The 23,044-nt window shown below is 44.8% G+C and overlaps 1 long non-coding RNA gene across 1 annotated transcript in view; it reads right to left on the bottom strand.

Annotated features, from left to right (window-relative positions):
• The window catches only part of LOC311354688, a 71,305-nt gene that overhangs the window by 32,726 nt on the left and 15,535 nt on the right, over window positions 1-23,044 (bottom strand). The window contains exons 2-3 of the long non-coding RNA XR_014637290.1: window positions 21,059-21,129; window positions 2,845-2,954 (exon numbers count right to left, since the gene is read on the bottom strand). This is a non-coding gene — a long non-coding RNA (uncharacterized lncRNA). The remainder of the gene's footprint in view (window positions 1-2,844; window positions 2,955-21,058; window positions 21,130-23,044) is intronic.

Raw genomic sequence — 23,044 nt, 5'->3', positions numbered from 1 at the left:
GAAACACACACAAAAGCATCCACTTCCTCCTGCTCTCTCTCTGTTTAGAGTACACCAGCGGCACTCGGGCTGAGAGCTACGCGGCTGAAGGAAAGGAGATGTGGGGAGGGGAACCCGGTCTGACCTCTGTGGTGGCTGGTGAAAATGGGAAGCACTGCCCATATTTTGTGAAAAAAAAATTACGCATTAAAAATACCTGCGAGCGATTTGAAATGATGCAAAAAAAAAGAATTTGCTGAACTTAGCTGGTACAGTTATTTACATAGTCCACCGGAGGGACTCAAAAGCACAGGAGTGAAACCAAAGCTGAAATCCTGTGCCTGAAGCTCAGCCCTTTTTCCAACAGCAAAAGTATCTCACAACAGACCACATCAGCAGAAAAATAAACATAAAAACATATTTTCAGATGCCTGTCTGTATCTGCCATAAACAGTGTCGTACACAATGTGCCATCCCAATTACCCATAATACATTTCAGCATGACATGAGTTCCTGTCAGCTTGATGCAGCAAGAGTAGCCACTGGCATCTGTGATCAAAATGTCTCTTTAAAGAATAGTTTTGTGGCGGAAACACACAGTTTTTGGTTTAGTGAAAGCGAACTTTGTACGTAATTGGCTGCCATGTCCAATCTTTCCCCTCGATGGCATCTCTGTCATTAAACCGGCGATCCTCCCTGCTCCAGTAGGCTGTGGTCCTTTCATATGTTCTGCTCCTCCTCTTCCTTTCTTCCTGTATTTCTTTCTTTCTTTCTTTATTTTTGTCCTTTTTTTATGTATTGAACTTGAATTGTACCATTTTTGGGGAATTTTGTTTGATCTCATAGTAGCCAAAATAACTCAGAAATAAATGCACACTGTAGACTATTCAATTTCTCTTTTTCCTTTTCTTTTGATCTTTATACGGGTGCATGCATATTTTTTGCTATTTTATTTATCTTATTTTCTCTTCTCACTGCATTCATAAAATTACATAACATAGAAATACAATTTAAAATCCAAAAATCGTTTGCCCAGCTTTTATTTGAAATGACAGACACCATGAATGACACCGAGGGTTAGAAGACAACTTATTATAATAATAATAATAATTTCAAAAACTACCAAAAAAAAAGTAAAAGTAAATTGCAGAATTTTACATTGATCGATCACGCTAATGTATATCATCATAAATGTAAAATAAATGTTAAAGTACATAAAAGTAAAACATGGCTTGCTGTGACTACGTATCCGATGCATTGGAGTGTGTCCACAGGGAAAGCTAGGAGGCTGTACAGTTATCTCCTGCGATGTCACTCTGAACTATACAACCTACTACCTCAACCTGTGGACCACGAGTCTGGAGGCTTCAGCGGTGTCTCAGGGCTGTCTCTGGGAGCATGCAAAGCTAATTGAAACTGGCTTGATGAGGGAAAGGGTATTTTATTTCTTAGGGGTTCTTGCTCTGATTGTTTGAATCCTGAAATACGATCCCATGCAAGACGACGTTGAGTCCGAGGTTCGGAAGTGTACACGAAAGTGACAAAAATAATACGCATATAATTATTCTTTCTTTGGCCACCACGTCCGGATCCATTTTCGAATATACTCACGATTTCCCAACAAGCTCTTTAAAGGCAAAAATACACAGTTGCTGCAATTGCCAGTTTGACACATACCTATAGATATGAACTTGCGCAGACAGTCACCACAAGTTCGGATCTACGGGTTTGCGGCAGTTGGCGGAATTCTCCAGAAAACAATCAGGACGAAAACGCAGTACTATAACATGAGCAAAAATACTACCAGAAAACTGCAACGGATACAGGAACACAGATGAAGGTCAAACTAGATGACCAAACCCTTTTTGCCTCTCTAGGCTCCTCCCTCTTTCTAGGGATACTGCCGCAGCATCAGTTCACGTCACCAAACTGATATGAACCCGCCTCTTCCGAACAGAGGACGAGTTCGTCACATGGCAACAGTAGTAATCCTTGTGAAAGTTACGGCCCATATTGCACTCTTCACCCTACGTCGCCTATGAATCAAGCAACTTTCCAATATTCAACTCATCTCTCTTTTTAGATGTTCACGTGTCATACATCAACAACACATTTAAGACTGAATAGATGAATGAAATATCGAATTGAAAGTAGACCTAACTGTTATAAAAAAAACTATACTTTTTTATTATTATTATTTTTTTCTATTTTTATTAAATGAAGACCGAAGTTTGTTATATATTATCTTGTGTTATATGTGTATTATGTTTTGTGTTCTAAGTATTTTGCGCATAAGATAAGCATTGTAAATAACAATCGATTAACTTTGAATTTGCGTGAGGAAACGACAAAATTTATTGTATTGTATAGTTTAGAAATTTTACTCAAAGCAACAATAAAACATTTACAATGAACCAACCTCGAGAAATAAATCCTAACATTGCTGATATCATTGTCAGTTATTTTGTAAGTAAATAATAAATAAAAAAGAACCACGCAAGCACATGAGACAAATACGAGTTATCACAGACAACGCAACCTAAATATTTCAACCAAACAATTAGGTGTAACCGTAAAGTTGAATCACATAATAGGATAACCTTGAAATGTTGTCTGAATTAAATTTAAAAAATGTGCACTTTCGCAAACCGAAACACCTGCAATATATATTGTTTCCTATTAACAAAACTGCTCATTTGTTTATTACCAAGAACAAGTGAGAAATTCAGCAGTAGTCAAAGAGAAACCCAACAAAAATAACCAGCAGCGAAAGTCCCCTGAGACAGACGCCAGCCCTAGGTTTTACCACACTTCACATTAGCTAAACATACAGCAAAAGGCGAGGAGTATAGCATGCCAACATACCAGTGGGGGCAGACGCTGGTTGATAATTGGTCAGACATCCTCTGGCATCAAAATGGAGTCAGGCTTGGGTGGTATCTTAGGCCATTCCGCCAGCGGAAATGTCCGAAAACCTGGAAAAACACAGATACAAAAATGATATGACCAGCACAACGTGAACAACACAGAAAGTCTACAGAGTTCGGAGAGAAAAAGATTCCCCAAGTGCGCACACACACCCTCCCCAAAAGCACAGTTACACACACGTGCCAAACCAAGGACGCCCTCTCCCACGTGAGGTTGCAAAACTATAATCCGGAAAAAAAAAAGAAAAAAGAAAGCACTAAAATAAGAAAGAGGGGAATATATTACGAAAGATACAGCCCAATAAAAGGAGGCAAAATGAAAAAACTAAAAAGATACAGCCCCTTCTTTGTGTCTGGGTCTGGTTTCGCCCTCCTGTCCTGCTGTCCAGTCCCCATTTTTTCGGAGGGTTCAAAAACCTTTCAATACGCCTTCCAGACGAGGTACGGCAAGAGAGAAATGGCAAAAGATGGAATGCAGTAAGATGTGGACGAGGAGGAGTCGCCGAGCAGCGAGGCTGGCTCCACAGAAAGTAGAATTTGCAAGGAAAGGGTGGTGTTGGCTTTTTTTTTTTTTTGGTGCTTCATTCTGCTTTTTTTTTTTTTTGAGGGGGGTGGGGGTGGGGGGGGGGGGGGGGGGGTGGGGGGGTGGAGAACCCAGCGGGGTCTTTGGCTGCGGTTCTGTCTCATCTCGTGGCTGCCAGAATTCAGACGTTCCTCTTTGTCTTAAACACCCTTTCAACGGACCCCAATGAAGTGATGATCAAATCCACAATCATTAAAAAAAAAAAAAAAAAAACGTGAGTTGGAAAGAAACTATGACTGTAATACCGGCGGCTTTGCTGCCTGGATGGATCGTTTCTTTAAATAAATCAAAGTAGCTTGGCAACGCTGAGACCACACTGGACGCAGAGAAAATAAAAATAAAAAGTCAAAAATCCGACTGAAACTGTCAAATAGGCGCAGTCATTGAGGGGTGGGGGGGGTCCATTATTGTGTGCACATTTTTTTTCTACCCAACACATTTGCAACATTCGTCATAGTACGTCTCTGCCTCACAACACAGCAGCAAACGCCTATCCAATCCATGCCACGTAGTAGCGCGGGGAAGAAAAGACAGACACCCCACCCCTACCCGTCTCTCTAAAATGGCTGTGGGCCGGGGTGAGAGAGGGAGAGAGAGGGGGAGAGGGAGAGGGAGAGAGAGAGAGAGAGAGAGAGAGAGAGAGAGAGAGAGAGAGAGAGAGAGAGAGAGATGTTCGGCAAACGGTAGAGCCCACCCTTCAGCTTAACCATCACCCTGTCCTCTCTCTCTCTCTCTCTCTCTCTCTCTCTCTCTCTCTCCTCTCTCTCTCCTCTCTCTCTCTCTCCGTTCCATTTAACCCTTGGTTCGCAGCCCGCCACAAAGACCACCACTGTGACCCGGTAAAGGGTGTTGTGGTCTCATTGTCCGTCCGTCTGTCACGGCCACTCGTCCCGCAGGTCAATACGTTTAGCTCGCGGCCGCGTGTGTCTCTATCCCAGTTAATGCTGCTCTACATGAATATTGATACACGCAAACAGCGTCTCGTTGGTCCTTAAGAGTAGGATTAGGATTAAGATCAGATAAAAAAAAGAGAAGATATGACAACAAAACATCTTTATCACTTAACCGATCTGAGTGTGTTTGTTACATTATTTAGGGAGGATCATGAATGCCTTTACCTCCTCCTGTTGGCTGAAGCAGACAATATAATTTTTTCACACAGTCCATTTTATGTTAATTATTTATAATGTAATTATACTAAAATAAATAATACGCTATAACACTATAAAGCCCAAACATACACAATACAATAACTTCTACACTAACTATATGCATGTGAGTCGGTGTGATGGACAGAGCTAACTAGTGGGAGTAGGCCTATCTGGGCTGCGATAGACCTGGTCACGTGGTCACGGGGGGGGGGGGGTGGTGCAAGAAAGCTGGTTTGTACGGTTCTATGTTTGCAGCTGGTGTGATATTTGATGAGGGCATAGTTCAGTGTCATTCAATTAAATTGAAATTTTTTAAACTAGGAAAACAAGAGGCAAGTAATGGGTACAAGACTGTGTAATTTATCGAGCAAAACACAACAAAAGTACAACAATTCTCATGGGGAACTCTACCTTAGCAAATAAGATTTTTTAGTGGTTTCTAATAAATATATTATTTTTTTGTCGATAGTATGAAGTAAAACAGCAAGCGTGCCGTATTTTGTACCGGACCATAACCAAACTGCTTCTGTTTGGCTTTGGTTGAGAATCAACGAGGCTCATGGGTAGTACGGTAGACATTTAAATGAGTGAACGATATGATATAAAGTACACATTCTAATAAATTAAGGGAACTCATTTACATGTATTGGTTGTTTACAGAAAAATAACAAAAAAACTAAAGATATGGTTTCGGTCGTAATTACTGATGGAACGGGGTTTAACTAGGGGGAACCAGAGTATAAACACACTGTATGCTAAGCTAACTAGTGGGAGTATCTGGGGTGCTACAGTATGCTAAGTTAACTATTAGAAGTATCCAGGTAGGTACAGTATGCTAGGTTCTCCAACGGCACTGCCGCAGTGCTTCTGTATGCAATGCTAACTAGTGAGAGTAGCTGGGGTGCTAGAATATTCTCTGCTTACTAGTGGGAGAATCTGCGGTACTACAGTATGCTAAGTTTACTAGTAGGAGTATCTGAGTGAGGCAAGCCAGTGTACGAAGAGCCTGCTGTCTGCTCCCTGGTTCTGCACTTGAATCTAAATGAGCAGATAGGACTTTCAGGGCAGTGCCTGGTCTGCATAAGCCCCTCCACGACAGGAGGGCAAATAAAGCGAGAGACTGACGTGGGGGTGACCCCTAGATGCCCCCTTTCTTTTCGCCAAGCACCCCTCACACCCTTTTAAAGGACCTTTGTCATGAAAGAAACCGGAGAGGCAAGATGCCCATCAAATATTTGGTCCGAAAAAACCCATGTTAGAACCCCTTTTCTTTTAAACAGGACGAGATAAGGACTCCATAGCTTCTAGGGGTTTATAAATATTAAACCTGAGGATCCCATTCAAAATCCATGTTCTACATCTTTGTGCGTCGGAAAATGGGATCACACGCTTACGCTAATGCAATATTTAACCATTAGCTGTGGCGCTCATTGAAATTGATGTGGGACTTATAAATTGACATGCAAATAGTGATAATCGATTTAATACCCATGCTTTAATTATTAGAATTGCCCCATGAAGTACTTTATTTTACATGGTAGAATAATGCTTTGATAATGCTCTTGTATTCTAATCGAACATGAAGTTTAAACTGCGTTTCTAAACTGTGTTTCTAATCCGTGTCTTTCCATTTACTTTGCAAATACCTCTCTTCAAATCTCTGTTATATATATATATTTTTCAGGTTGTGATTCAACGCTCGATTCCAATTGCTCCAACGCTGAGCTTTACTACTGCAAAACGACTGCGTGTGCGTCACTATTCAAATACGAGACCTTGGCATTCTGAAATCTTATTTCTTTAGCAACCAGAATATCTGAGGGCAGCTGCCAGAACGGAGCAGAGAGGGGCTTCCTCAAAACGTGGGCAAACTGTTGCTTGGACACATTTGTGGATGATGATATTTTTGAAATGTTAATTTTCTGGGTTGGCACTAATCAAAACAAATACCACAGAAGACAGGAAGAATTTAGGACGGTCATCTGCATTTTGCAGAAGGAAAGCAACTGTAAATGCGAAATCCTTCTTTTATTTAGTATGACAGTGAAATGTGTCTTATAATCTTTATTGCATTTGTTTGAAGTGTTTGAAATGTCCAATATCAAACCAAGTTTATTTACTGCCATGTGTTATAGGATGCATCCTAGAACTAATTCTCAAGTTTTAAATATTTAAAAAGAAGTGCAGATTTTAAGTGCATATTTCGTTAAGTTACACAACCCAGGGGGTTCTAAAATCTGTAGTGTAGAACTGCTTTCTTAACTTTATAGTATACCCATCATCACCTCTAAAGGCATAAATATGTAATTAACATTAACATCTTAACAATGATATAACCACATTATGAGGCAACATCTGGCCAAAAACAGCAAGAACCACAGATGTTGTCATTCTAAAGTTTAAAATCACTAAATATGTGATCTAATTTAATTATAATACAAACATTTATTTCAGAAATTAAGGCCAGAAACGCTTTGGTAAAAATAGAAAATGAATCAATAAATATAAGGGCAACAAGGCAACCCATAGTGGTAGCACTGTTTGATTTTGTTTGAACGACTTTTGTTCCACAAACGATGCAGCAAAATGTCTTCATAATCGACTTCAATATTGTAAGTAGTACAACGGCCAACTGCACACACACACACACACACACACACACACACAAACACCAAAACACACACAGCAAAGTGAAGTTAATATCAGATAAACAGTATCATTGCTGTTCAGACACATAGACAGAGAGACAGAAAGATGCACGCACACACACACACACACACACACACACACATTTGGAGTCAGACTGAAATTGTAAATACATCAGGACTTCCCTTGGGGTCTCTTTACCTTTCTTCTCCAGTCTCACCTATTGGTTGCAGTCTCTAGTCCCCCTCTCTCTCTCTGTCTCTGTCTCTCTCTCTCTCTCTCTCTCTCTCTCTCTCTCTCTCACTTTCCTCTGTCTCCCGCTCCATGCTACAAATATTCTGCTCACGCTCAACTGCGGCACCCCAGCTCCGAACCTCCCCATTAATCCACACCACAGACATCTTGGCCCAGTGTCCTGCCTCTCTCCCGATGTGCACTCCAAACCGGTCCGCGGGCTGTGGCCCCAGAAAGTGCACTCGCCCATTACTAACACACACATGCAAACACACGGCACAGCCCTTGTACCTCTGAACACGCCTGTGGCGGTCAATAGCAGGATTTCAATGGAATTCTTGCTTTTCATCAAATTTTCATGAATGACGGTGATAATAATAATTGCATCATTACGCCGTTAAAAATCAGACAAATGCACACAAGTGCCCCTCAAAAAGCGGCCCAATATTTCCAGAGAGGGAAAAACAGCCCACCGCCCGACCACTTCTGCCAGATAGAATATGGGAACCCTACACTTTGGCAATGAATTGATTTAAATATTTATATCAAAAGCTCCAGACCCAGTGCAGCATTACCATTCACCACAAATCACATTTGAGAGTGAAGGTTGTTTCTTTCCAAAGTGTGCAAAAGTTACTCCCCACTCCTGGCTCTACTCTTTGTCCGTTCTCTCACTGCTACACTAGAAGACATTACACACAACAGAGACAACTGGACAAAGACGACAACAACAAAAAACGAAAACACCATCAGGGCCAACTGGGAACCCTCAGACACACGTGGTGTTGATGCGATGCATGCATCTAAAATTGCCTCCATTTTAACATGCCTTTCAAATGCGTCATTGAATGTAATCTGTAACAACGGTCGATGTGGATATCCCCCGGATTCATCATCATAGTGGGCTGTGAGGCCCGGACCGGGTTTTCAAGAGCAGCTATTTGCAGAGTGGATGAGGGGCAGGTGTGTGGTTTGTGTGGTGAATTGGGATGTGGTGAGGCGAGCGGGTTAGAAGCACAGCCCTGGTTGGTGGAGAGAAACAGAAACACACACACAAGTGTGCTTTTATATGGAGGATACCATCTAGCCCACCTGGCAAGATGTTCCACACATGATGGAGGGAGGCCGGAATGAGCTTTATACCCGAGGAGTGTGAACAACTTTTTTTGTTATTGAAAAAAAAAAAAGACAAACGCAAATGAAAAGCAGCACCAAAAACAGCACTGATAACTTCAAGACGCTGGATGATATCGGATCCATACATAGATGAACTTTATATTAACTTATATTATAATATTGCATATTTAATTGATGCATTATCACATCAGTAATCGGTATTCATAATAAATGGCTGAAGACACAGCAAGACAACAATACATCTCACTAATCACCCCCACGTAGCACACGGCCAAAGGGTCTGCCTCCGAGATGTATGTGTGTGCATTAACACATCTTCCCTGACAGGCACCATAACTAAGACTCAATGGAGAACCAGGGAGATTTCAAGGGGAAATCGAAACAGACCACGGCCGTCAATCTGGCGCGGAGCGGTGAGTTAAAACGAGCTTGGGGGTGGGCCTAGTGGGGGGGGTGGGGGGTGGGGGGAGGAGGAGGAGGGGGCCAGGAGGGGAGGGCGCGGCCTGCGCGCGGGGTACCGCTCTTTGTAGATCACTGCACCAGAACCGGCACCTACGTTTACGCCGACCTGTCATAAGTTCTCCAGACAATTGCTGAAGGGAACCGGGGCTTTAGCACCTTTTCATCTGCTCTCTCCGGAAGAAAAGCCTCCAGTGGATTTTTTTTTATTAGCACAGCTTTAGAAAACGCCCAGTAGCTCCTCCGCCACCCTCCTCTCACCACATCTCCCTTCTTCTCTCTCTCTCTCTCTCTCTCTCTCTCTCTCTCTCTCTCTCTCTCTCTCTCTCTCTCTCTCTCTCTCTCTCTCTCTCTCTCTCTCTCTCTCTCTCTCCTCCTCCTCCTCCTCCTCCTCCTCCTCCTCCTCCTCCTCTGTTGCTGCCCGCCTCGCCCCTGCCTCTCCCCTCCTCCCTCCGCCGTCATTCATTCAGTTTAATTTTGAACTCTGCACCGCTAGACAAGAAGCACCATGGTTACCTGGCGCAGGGCCATCTCATTACACCACCAATTGATTCTGGCCTGGCTCTGCATCAACCACCCACCCCCACCCCCCACTCCCACTCCCACTCCCACCCCTCCCTGCGCAGTCCGCACCCACCCTCTAACCACCCACCAATTCAAACGTACGCACATCGTCCGTGAATATATATGTCCATCTGCAGCGATTTCAGAACACATGTTGGAGAGCGTAGAGCGCGTTGAGTGAAAAAAAGAACACACACGTGCACAAAAACCACTGTCGTATCGGGCTCTGTTTAAGAAGGGCTTTGTCCTCCATGTTGCAAAAAAATATATACAACAATTGAGTAATCATTTAATTGATGCTCGGCAGACGTCAGTGATTGCATACAATAGAGTGACAGAGCCCTTGTAGCCAACGTCCACAGGTACAGACAGGTCTTACAAATATTTTTAAGGAAGCTTAATCGGTCTCCCAGCATATCGAAAAAGAAATGTGTTCCAGTTAATGTCTCCGTTAAATATATGTTTATATGTTGATGGATAGCACACCATAACTAATGTCGCTATAAATACAATTCTAATACAAACGTAGATTTGGTGAGAAAACAAACATTAGCATTTTTTTTGGCAAAATAAGTCCCTAGTTGCGCTTAAATATAATAATAATAATCACATATCACTAAACTCACAATGTAATCCTTATTTCTAAGAATTACTCTGCCATAAAACGAGGCGAAGCCAGAAGCCAAACACGTCTTTGGATCTTGAAACTGCGATTCAAATTTTGTTTTGGGGGGGGCGGGGGGAAATTAAACCATAATATAACGTAATTTTATTCCTTTGTGGATTGCTATTCGTCTATGCGGCCCATTAGCCAATCATATTACACCAAACAATCCGAGGCGAGACGCAGCGCGCTGCCTTGAAACATTGTTTATACATCAACTCATCGACGCGCTCGGCCGAGCGCGAGCGCCACAGGCCGCTGGATCTAAATGGCCGACACATAGAGCAATTAGGGTCACAATGGAGTTACAGTATGGAGGGGCTTCTGCCAAAACAACATCTCTGGCATCCGAGACTGGGTGCAGTGAAGCTGTTTTCTGAAGAAAGGGGGGAAAAAAAAAAAAAAAACGCAAGATTTGGCTAAGTTGCCGGTGATGAGGTCATTGGGACGCGACCCTCACCGAGGTGACCTGATGATGGGGCCCGGTGAGGCGGAGCGGTAGGCTGGATCCAGAGCAAACATTTTTTGAAATGGTTGTTTGTTTTAGGTATGCAGTTATAAATGGTTAATTTTCAGTATAGGATTAGGCGGGGTTCAATTTACGTGTCCGCTTTGAAAGGGTCAAGTATCGAGTTAACGATGGCCAGGATAAGCTACTTAGTACCGAGTGACACAACAACAAGAGTCTGGAGCAGGGTCAGCAGGCCCGTTTCAACACCGTAGTCTCTTTTGAAAACTCCATACAAAACAAACTCGCCGACTTGACAAACCAATTCATATCAAAACTTTTTAACTTGGTTGAATCTAAAATGTCTAAACTCTATCCGCATTTTAAACGACTAGAAAGGGAAACCCAGTTCTGACATTTGCGCTCGCTTAGAAAACAACACAATCGTGTCTCTGTACTGACCCACAGGTCAGCGACCGTGACCCTCTTGTACCACCGACATATTGAATGCAATTGCTTACAGCCATGTGCTCCTCGACTGATAGAGGCTCCGTCTCCTCCACAGCCCGCACGAACGCTCCTCCACGGTGCTGTCTGCAGCCTGTCCTCCAGTGGAAATGTCACTTGTTTCTCTCCTCTTGCTTCACGTTTGGCAGAGTGTCATGAGAAACAGGCCTGAGCCCTCGCACATGGAACAGCGTTGGCACTATTCAAAGTGCAGCTCGGGCCACGGCTTAATAACAGGGCACTTGTGGATTCCTGGAACACATTGTTACCTCTCCTCGATGAACGCCATGAATCCGGGGAATCAGAGTGTAAGCGACACTATCCTCAGTCTTAGCTTTAAAAAGTATGCCACCGGTATTTACTTCCTTTTATTAGAAAGAATGAGAGATCTGTGGACCTGAGCCATGAATCAGCTATTATTATTAATAAAAAAGAATAACGATCATGTTCTTTTCAATCATTTCCTTTTGTACGCCCCTCCATCTTGCACTATGCCCGGCTGTACGTGCACACACGCACACACACACACACACACACACACACACACACACGCACACTCTCACACACACACACACACACACACACACACACACACACACACACGCACACGCACACACGCACATGCACACGCACACACACACACACACACACACAAGAAGAGCTGAGGCACGTGTCTAATGTTCTCATATGTTCTTAATGTAATATTTTTAAACATAATGTGCCTTAAGGCAAACATATTCAAATTCTAAATGTAGGCTACTTGAGGGTGCTACCAATAGCAATGAGATAGTCTTAAGAGCTTCAAGGGAAATCAGATACGATAGTGTAGCACAAAGATACCTTAACTCAAATAGCGTGACTAGTTTTGTATTGTACACATACATAGTATTTTAATTTTAAGCAAACATCAGGTTATTATTTTTTTCTTTTACATATTGCATGTCTTTCCAAAACGTACAAGAACTTTCTTCTGCGTCTTTCAGAACCATGCTCTTTTTTTCCTTGTTATTTCAAATTGCAATTAAGTCATAAAGGAAAAACTCCCCTTTTACCCTTAAAAATACCATCCCAACGACACAATTGTTAGGGATCCCAGACTGGCAGATGCCTAAATGTCCTGCTCAGTGTTCTGCATGATAATACCATGATAAGGTCATGATGACGTTCCTGGATTGTTTCATCTATGCTCTCTTCTTTGCTTGCTGGACTGCTTTCAACTGACAAAACTGCAGTTTGCAATTTTGTCCGTTTGGTCTGCCAACCTGCCAATCCACTGGCACCGTGGAAAACTAAATCCTTGTGGATTCGGTGGAACACAATAAGATGCCTAATGCCTTTCAAAGTCTTTGTAAATCACAAAATATGAAGCTTTGGCCTTTCTACACATCGACACATCGCAAATAATGGAAACCTTTACGATCATTTACATGTTGACTGCTCCTCTAGAGCACATCATGCATTTTAATGGAATGTGGTGCTTGGGGGCCAAGCGGGGGTTAACAGATACTGCCAACGACGTCGCCGTCGATGACATCCTAACGGCGACCGTCGTGGTGAACAATGTCTTTTAAAAGAGCTGAAAAGGCCCCGTGGTGATTTCTCTATTGTGCTGCTGCTGCTGCTGCGAGTTTCTCTGCAAGAAGTGAGAGCTACAGACACTGGCCTGCTACCCATTCTGGGGCCCCTTTCCTGTGCTGTGTGCAGCAGCACACAGGTTGTCTAAGGACACAGTGAACCAGGCTACCCGGCCTGCAGTAGGGGCCTTGCAGGGGGACCCGCGACGGGCCGGCGGACTGGAGGTCACTCCCAGTCCCCCGGTCCACGCGGATCGGGCTGCGGTGCTGCCCTCCGATGGTTAACGCGCTAGGGGAGCTGTGATTGGCCAATGTCCATGTAGACAGGGAGGGAAGGGCGGGGGACGGGGGGGGGGGGACTTCCAAGTAAAGGCAGAGGAGGAATTAGATTGGAGGGCTGTGGGTGGGTGGCTGAGCTCTGGGGGCTGTGCAGATTTACAGCTTCCTATTTCAAACTTGCAGAATATATAGTGTGCAATAAAATATGATATGTCGTTTGTATTTCATTGTGTTGACGTAAATTAGAAACTCGTAACTTTTGAGCGGCTTTTGAAGGCGAAGACACACACTTGTGTCCCTGTGTTATAGGAGTACGTCTGCGCTCTGCGTGTTCTGTGGATCCTGCCCAACTGTCAGCCACAACTGTAGGGGACAATAGCTGCTCACTTCTAAATTCGTTACGATTTTCAAACTGCCGACCATCACACCTGCATTCTCCAGGGACGAGAGCTACCACACACACACACACACACACACACACACACACACACACACACACACACACACAAGTTTGTGAAACACACCCTCCTTTCTCTCTCTCCTCTCCTTGTCAGCTCTCCTCCTCTCCCAAGTTTCATTTTCTTTCCTTCTGTTACGCCCTTTTCTGTGTTTGTGTGTGTGTTTGTGTGTGTGTGTGTGTGTGTGTGTGTGTGTGTGTGCGTGTGTCTGTGTGTGTACGTCCATCTCTACATGGCTGTGTATGCCTGTTTGTGTGTATATGTACGTGCGTATAAATGTGGATGTGGTGTGTGTGTGTGTGTGTGTGTGTGTGTGTGTGTGTGTGTCGTTGTGCGTTCATATGTGTGTGTGTGTGTGTGTGTATGTGTGTGTGTGTGTGTGTACAGGCCTGTACGTGTATGTCTGTGTGTGTGTGTGTGTATGCGTGTATATGTGCATGTGTGTGTGCGTGCATGCGTGCGTGTGTGTGTGTATGTGTGTGTGTGTGTGTCCAGGGCTTGTACGTGTACGTCTGTATGTGTACGGGTGTGTATGTGTATATATACGTGCATGTGTGTGTGTGTGTGTGTGTGTGTGTGTGTGTGTGTGTGTGCAGGTGTATGTGTGAGTGTCCACGCATGTATGTGTATGCCTGTATGTGTACGTGTGTACATGTGCCTGTGTGTGTGTGTGTGTGTGTGTGTGTGTGTCTGTGTGAGTCCTGCTGAAGGGCCTTTGTCTGAGAACACTGGAGCCGCCAGCGGTCCATGAGGGGCCAGGACCATGAATACCCCCAGTGTGAGAAGCCTGCTCTTTCTCTTCACACCGTGCTCCCTCCCTCTCTCTCTCTCTCTCTCTCTCTCTCTCTCTCTCTGTCTCCCTCTGTCTCTATCTGTCTCTCTCTCTGTCTCTCTCTCCCTCTCTCTGCAGGAATGCCTGAGCAGTGAGGTAAGGTGCACACATGCGCAGAGGACGTACACTGTGTGCGCACGTCCCCCGACTGCGAGTGTGCACGTACACCCACTGAGATACAAGGATGCACGCACACGCCCATATCCGCACGCACACACACACGCTAACACACAAACACACACCCATATACAAACACATGCACACATACACCCACACCCATACACACACACACACACACAAACACACACACACACACAGGCAAACACACACCCATACACGCGGGCCGAGTGAGTCATGCAGTGATGAGAAGCCAGTGTTTAGTGTGTGAACCCCCTCACCCTGGACTCCCATCCTGAGACCCTCATTCTCTCCTCCTCCAGCTACGCTCCTCTCTCTCTAATTAAAGGGAGTACACCCCCTGTTCCAGGAGAACTTCATCCTACGAGTTTCAAAAAGTGAGCTTGGTGCAGTCGAGACCGCCGCGAGGGTCCTGGGAAGACGGACACTGAGGATGTTATAGGGCGAATGATGATCTTCCAAACCTGAAGTGTGGACCCATCTCCCCTCTCAGACCACCGCAAAACATATCTTGGGAAGATCATTTCTCAGTACTAATTGTCCTTCCTTCCTTCCTTCCACTCTTTATCCCTTAATCACATCCTAATGTTAAGTAATTGAACAGACACTTTTATTAAAAGTGTCTCCCAGTGGAATGTCTTTTTGATACATGTTACTAGTAATGAGCAGGTAAGGGTTAGGCACAATGCTCATGGTTGCCTACAGATACTTGGGGCTCCAACCCAGAACCTTTCGGCTGGCTGTCGAACTACTACATTATCCTGCCCCTTCCTTCCTTCCTTCCTTCCTTCCTTCCTCTCTCCCTCCCTCTCTTCCTTCATTCCTTACACAACAACACCCTCAAAGAAACAGTATATGAATGTTTCCATGACGGACCCATTCTCATGAAGCATAAGAAGGTTTTCAGGAGTGTCGTCGGGTCAATAACTTCACTAATTGGCAAATTCAAGAGAAACTGAAATATGAATAAGGTATTTAACAATGTACTTTTAGGCCAATAGATTTAAAAGCATATTGTATAGTGTTCACTGGTTTACTGCTTCACTCAATGATACATAAGTTCAAGGCCTAGTACTAAGAAGAATTATTCATGCTGTGCAGCATCAACAAAGCTTTTTTTTTGGCTTTTCAACCTGCACTGCTAATTATTTTTACATCACAACGTGTTATCTCCACCTGAAACCAAGTCTTGCACCTTCCTAAACCGTGACGAAAACCCTAACGGCGTGATGCTTTATCGCTTCCAGTGCTAGCCTGCGCTGCGTCAGAAGAACCAGGGGATTCAAGAAAGACTGTGAGTGCTAAAGGAAGAGAGAACGACGAGCGTTGAGAATATTAATCACCATCCTCCAGAGGTGTTTATTTATATCTGAAAATCAAGACGTCTCTCAAGGTTTGTTCCTTGATGATTAAGTGTTTCCCTTGCCCTTCAGAGGGCTTTGGGGGAGTTTGGGGGAGTCGTCTAGCGCGTGAAGCGTCTGTCTGGCCTGTGAGGCGGCTTTGAGGCTGTGACGTTGATCAAGGGCTGGACAAATCCAATCGACCGGCCTCGAGGTCGCTCCTCAAGACACACACCTATTGACGGTATACCGGGACGTGCTGCTCAGTGGGGCGAAGGAGCCGGAAAACAAGAGGAGGTTTTCCAGAGACGCTACCACACCTGTCTGGTCGGGGAGAAGGAGCGGGGGCCGGCCAATCCGCTGAGTCACACGAGACTCAACACAAGAACCGCTCTGTGGGATTAATCCGAGATGAACGAGAGCGAGGGCCTTCGGCGTAATGACAGCACAACGCCGGCTTATATATTTGTACGCGGCCATCGCTCAAGGCAGCTGTGGTTTCGGCGGCTGGGCCGAGATCAACTGAAGCGAGGCCTTGACCTACGCAGTGCGCAGGGATGACTTACTCTGACGGTAAACGGAGGCGGTTTGGGTTCAGGGCGATCAGAGACCCGAGCCAAACCCTATGAATATAACCGGAATAATGCTAATAACGTGGAAGCGTTTGATTGGGCTCCATGAGAGCTTTGTGTGATAAAAAAAGGACTGTTCCCGTAATATTGCCTCCCAAGCTTTCCAAGTTTCCCCAATGCCTGATTGATGGCTTTCCTACTGAATAGATGATGATACGTTGGACAGGTTGTCTTTCGTGTGTCAACTTGGTAGTACTTATAAATAAGACTAAAATGTGGTTTCAACCACTGAGCTGTTTGAACGTCATAAAAAACAATCACGTGTGATCGCGTGAAAATAACTCACAAATAATTATAGTGCTATACATAAATAAGCTTTGCTGTAACTTCATGTAACATGTTAGTGGTTACATCTTCCCACGGCCATTATGGAAATTGTGTGCAGACTATATTAAGTATTAGTAAGTAAGCATTTTTACACTGCCAAGCCGGTACGGTCGCATTTTGGCACACCCTGCAATTTCACTGTCTTGCCTGTGTAAAACCGAGGGGGTAAAATCCCCCTTCGTCAAGGAGCAGGCTTTCTTGGTTTACTGGAGAAGGCAGGGCTAAGCACAGAGAGTAGACCTCTTTAGAATAATTTACATACTCTGAATGTTTGAATTTCTTTATGATTCAAGTCACCCGCATGCAAGAAGGAGTAGGCCTATATGTATTTGAGTGTAGGCTACAAACACGATTCACTATTTACTATATGCACTATAAGTGCAAAAATGCCAACATATTCTTTATTTAGCTTACCACTTGTTTTTTATCCCGACAAAGCATAATAATGAAAGTTCCTCTGGTACATTCTCATAGATAGCACCATCTTTCCCCGTCTTTGTTAAATGCGACTGCATCACCTTCTCTCCCATGAGGGTCAGCAGCTTGTGGGTTTCACCGTCTCTCCAGTTAGAACTAATCATGTTGATATCGCTGTGTTGTTTGCTGTAGAGACAGTGCAGCAACACCTCTACCCAAGTCCCGCCCGTGGAACCACAAAGCCATCTAATCGCATTTACATCAAAATTAAACCGCCGATATGTGTATGGTCCGTGAGAGTAAATTGGGGGGCGAAATCAAGCCAGTGTATTACCTCGGTCAGTGTAAACGTGCGGACCATGCCGGGAAAAAGGTGGGCATAAAACAGGCATATTTGGCAGTGTAAAGACGTTTGAAAAAGACCTAAAGTGAATAAAGATAGATGTCATTAAGGAGCAGGTAGGGGTAAGACATCTTGGAGGCCTACAGGTAGACTAAGGGGCTTAGGGATTGGAGCCAGAAATATCATAGCCATATCTGCAGATCTCAAGAAATATATCTTATCTAAATATCTTAATATCTTCTAGAAATATATCTGATATCAATTATGAATATTATTATAGAATCCAATAACAAGAGAGGGAGGCAGTGTTTGAGAGGGAGGCAGTGTTATTAAGCATCAACATCTGCTGCATGACTCTAAAACCGACTCTTGTGTTTGTGAAAACGACCAAACAAAGTCATGTTTACTTGTTTCTGTGCTGTCAGGGTTAGGGTTAGTTTTATAGTGATTGGAAAATCATAATGAAAGCACAGAGCGGAAACACCCCTCTCCCTTCTCTCTTAATTTCTTATTCTGCTTACTGTGCACGTGGGTGCGTGCCTGTGTTCGCTTGTGCACGTGCTTTGCACTGGGCTGGGCTGGGTGACTCAGTCTCAATTTTTTTGCAGGGATAACGAATGGCCATTCATTCTTTTCTGTGTTGCTAACAGGCTGAATCATATCAGAGAGCACACAAACGCACACATGCACACAATGAAAGAAGCACAACTCCCTTTTCGTCAACCGTCTCAGATCAATGGAGTAGGATGTGGAAACAGCCACAGCCCTATGGATGTATGTGTGTGTGTGTGTGTGTGTGTGTGTGTGTGTGTGTGTGTGAGACTATGTGTGTGTGTGTGTGTGTGTGTGTGTGTGTGTGTGTGTGTGTGTGTGTGTGTGTGTGCGTGTGTGTGTGTGTGTGTGTGTGTGTGTGTGTGTGTGTGCGTGTGAGTATGTGTGTGTGTGTGTGTGTGTGTGTGTGTGTGTGTGTGTGTGTGTGTGTGTGTGTGTGAATTTATGTGTGTGTGTGTGTGTGTGTGTGTGTGTGTGTGTGTGTGTGTGTGTGTGTGTGTGTGAGTATATGTGTGAGTAGTGTGCGTGTGTGACTATATGTATGTGTGTTTGTGCGTTTGTGTGCGTGTATGAGTATATGTGCGTGTGTGACTATATGTGTGTGTGTGTGTGTGTGTGTGTGTGTGTGTGTGTGTGTGTGTGTATACTGAAGGTGGGGAAGGATGGATAAGCTGGAGTCTGCACTTTCCTCCCTTACTGCGGAGAGTAAGAGCACAAGATGTCAGGCTGGCCAATCACAATCGTCATCACACCCCCCCCACACACATCCCCCCACCCTGCCACCGCCCAGCCCCCACCCACCCGAGCCCCCGCTCCACCCTGGCTGTTGCCATATTGTCAGCACAGGGGATCGCCGCGGAGGACCCCCTGTAGAGATTTACTTTGAGATAATCATCACTTTCAAGCTTTGTTTGACTCCCCTATCCTTCTTCATTTCTCTCTCTCTTTCTCCCTCCCTCTCTCTCCCTCTATTCTCTCTCTCCCTCTCTCTTCTCTCTCTTTTTCCTTCTCTCTCTTTTCTCTCCCCCTCTCTGTCTTCCTCCCTCTCTCCCTCTCTTCTCTCCCTCTTCCCTATCTCCTTCCCCTCTCTTGCTCCCCCTCTTCCCTATCTCCTTCCCTTTTTCTCTCTATCCAAAGGGCTTTCTTCAGTAACAGGGGTGTTTGAACAAACTGCTGCAGCATTCTCCCTGTAAAAAAACAATAAATCCGAACCAAACAAATATCTGCCCCCCCCCATCAAAAAACTAGAGAAAAAAATGAAATAATCAAAAGAGAAAACCCTGTAAGAATGTCAAATATGTGGCGGTCATCCCGGGAATCTCTGAACACCGCTTTAGAGCATAAGAAAGGCAATATTGGTGAATTCAAGCCAGATGGAAATAGAAGTGCTGCATGCAGCTTTTCGGAGAAGCAGGTTATTATAACCTCGAGTGGAAAAGCAGAACTGAATGAACTCCTGGGTTCAGGAATGGGAGAATGCCATACGGGCATATGAATATGTGAGCCCAGCCACGTAATAGAAGTTATAAAAAGATGATAAATTGTGTTGAGCACGTTTTTTAAGTCCCAGCGCAATATACGGTTATTGAACTGCACTGCGTCGGTACACATGGTGGACACGGTATTGTCAACAAATTATGAATTATGTATGTATGCATGTTTATAAATATTTGAGCTATTTTAAAAGGCCATTCATATACTCACGTATATCTACGTAAAACTGTCTAACCAACCAATGAACCAACCAATTGATTAAATAAACATAACCCTAAGATAAATATCGATTTGAATAATAAATGATCCAGGTCGAGTCCTTGGCACAAAATCTGATGAGGTAAGTACAAAGATCACTATCATAGGCACTGTGTTAATTATTATAAGGCAGTGGGCCTGTTTCATAGCAGCTTCCCTCTCCAGTCTGTTTAATTCATCTGCTGGGCTGCCTCGTCTGTCACTGCCTATGACAGCCTATGCGGAGCATGAGCTAGGGTTGGGGTTAGGGCTACGGTTAGCTCGCCCTATCAATTGGGTGAACTGAATCAATACCGCATGATGATAGGCCACGTTAAGCCTCATTGATGAAAAGGACTTCAGCGGGTTCATAATAAAACTGACAAGACGAGACAAAGGTCTGCCGCGCTGACGCCCTGGATCCACCCAGTCTCCTGAATACTACCTCAGAGAAAGTCTGGGATCCAAGATCCAACCGTAGGGCTATGTCAGAGCTCTGGTGACGCTGTGAGTCACATCCGTCCACATACTACATCTCCGTGCCGGAGAGAGAGAGAGAGAGAGAGAGGTCCGAGACCTCGCCCGGGCTGAGTCACACTGCCTCCTTCACCACCCTCTTCCTCACTGAACTGAAGGGCAGTCTCCGCACAAAGCCCCGTGCCCAGGGAGAGGCTTCAGACTGGGGCGGCAGTCAGACCAACGAGGGGGGGCGCCTCCACGACAACACGTGGCTTCAAATAATAGAACAAAAAACAACCTATTTTTTCGCGTCAGTGCTCTTGATGACGCTCTTAAGGTTTGGTCTCAAACCTTTTTTCAGACATAAAACACACACACAAACGCACGCGCCCGCGCACACACACACACACACACACACTCACACGCGCACACACACACACACACAAACTGTGTATGTGCAGTTAGAGGAGCAGGTCTGCAAAGTCTGGCAGTTCCTGTTTGACAGCAGTGTTTGATAATCTAACTGCATCCTCACACCAAAGAACGTGGTGTATTTGGTGTGCCTTGTCTCTGTCAGGTGATGCTGCTGTCCTATAATAAGGACAGCCGGAGACAGGGGTGAGCTTGGCCTCCCCCTGCAGGCCAGCCCTGTTAGTGCAGCATGACACTGAACTCACCGTCGTCTGCATACTGCTGGAGGCTGCTTGGTTCTCCCTCCACTGTGACAGGTACCCGGTGCCAACCGAACCTGAGACAGAGCGACAGAGAGAGAGAGAGAGAGAGAGAGAGAGAGAGAGAGAGAGAGAGAGAGAGAGAGAGAGAGAGAGAGAGAGAGAGAGAGAGAGCGAGAGAGAAAGAGTATAACACAAGCATAACATTAAGACCCATAAGAGAGGCAGAGGTTTGGACCATATTGTTCCAAGCAGCTGATGAAATTCTCGCAGCTACGTCCAAAAAACGTATTCTTGGGGAAACACTGTCCCGGCATTGTATCATTTCTGCATCGGCCCCTCAGTGACCCAAGCACATACAAAAAATAAACGGTTGAGTCAGTTTTCGCTAAATTTAGGGCAGACTGTGTCCAATGCTGTTGCGTAAGCGAGCATGTGTGTTTGTATGTAGGTCAGAACAACAGTGCTACATGCAAGTATGGAGCTGGAGCAGGGAATGGCATCTTTAACAGAGTGGCCTCTGCACACATTACAGGAGACAGCGAAGGAAACAGTACTCATTACTATTCTATTCTCCCTTTCTTGGTACTCTCTTTCTATTGGTTCTGCTCTTCATTTCAGCGACTGCATAATGTTCATCTTGGTCCTCTGACCGCTTAGAGATGTGTGTGTGTTCTCGTGTGTTCACACTTCTAATACTATATTCCTACGTTACTATAACGGACAGACATGGTAATGTTACGATGGTCCAAACAGACAGACAGCGATAGACGACAAGAAAGACATGTTAATGCTATACTTATAGACAGACAGACAGACAGACAGACAGACAGAGAGACAGGCAGATGGGTAAATAGTGACTAGACAGACAGATTGACAGGTTTTTAGAGATGGACAGGTAGGAAGATAGTCAGACAAATAGAGAGACAGACAGCCAGACCAACATTTTCTTGTTATATTTATAGCCAGCCAGCCAGCCAGTCAGATAGATACCAGACAGACCGATATTAGTCTCCTCCAACTCCGTCTCTCTCTCTCTCTCTCTCTCTCTCTCTCTGTCCTTCGTCTCGATTGCTTCTTGTCAAACGTGTCATTGCCCCTTCTCTTTTTTCTCCCTCCACCTCTTTCTCTCTCTGAAAGAGGGTGGGATGTCCGCATTGGTTGCTATGGCACCAGACAGCTCCATGTTTTCTTCAGACAAGAGCTAGATGGGATTGCCTGCTGCGCGCATGCGTCTGTCTGTCTGTCTGTCTGCATGTGCAACCAGATGTGTGACTCCTACTGCGCTGCGTAGACACTCTGAGGCGTGGTACGATGATTACTACTACCGATGTCAATGATCACATTCACAGTCTGCGTGTCTGCGGAGGATACGCACACGCACCAGAGTCGCGTCGACCCAAACCCAGAGAGGGTGTGCTGTGAGAAGGCATTTGCCTTTAATCATCGTATTCATGAGATTTGCAGATCAGCAAGCAGCTGGCACATAACCTTCAGAGTACGATTAGCAAATTTAATGAGTTATTAATCCTAGATTTACATGCCTATCGTGGCTTAATTATTTGCCTTTGTCTTAGCACTGTGGTGTGTTCCAAAGGAACAGCAGCGCATGTGTACACGTGCACAAAAGGTACATTCGTGGACTCGTGCACGTGTGCACGCGCGCTGTAGTTCCTTTTCAATGGGCCTATGAAGCGATGAGGCAGACATGCTTTCTGGGGGACTTGGCGGTTCTGTGATGTTTAAATTCCAGTAGGGGGCGCTGCTGGCCTAAAGCTTACTTCTTCAGTCGTTTCGGTTTGGAGGCCAAGGGGAACCGTTCACCCTGCAGGGAGCGTTAGAGAATCTTGCAAAAAGATCAAGACAAGCATGACAATGAAAGACTGTGAAACATGACATTGCAATGTTTTTGTCTCATCTGTTCAACATCCAAAAATATGAGGGAAAAAAATATATCAAAGAGATTGTCAAAGAAAGCATGCCGTCTTATGT

Source organism: Micromesistius poutassou (genome assembly GCF_964030765.1).
Source record: "Micromesistius poutassou genome assembly, chromosome: 10".
Classification (NCBI taxonomy): domain Eukaryota; kingdom Metazoa; phylum Chordata; class Actinopteri; order Gadiformes; family Gadidae; genus Micromesistius; species Micromesistius poutassou.
The sequence above is the reverse complement of the archived record's forward strand: the minus strand, read 5'-3'. Positions and strand labels throughout refer to the sequence as shown.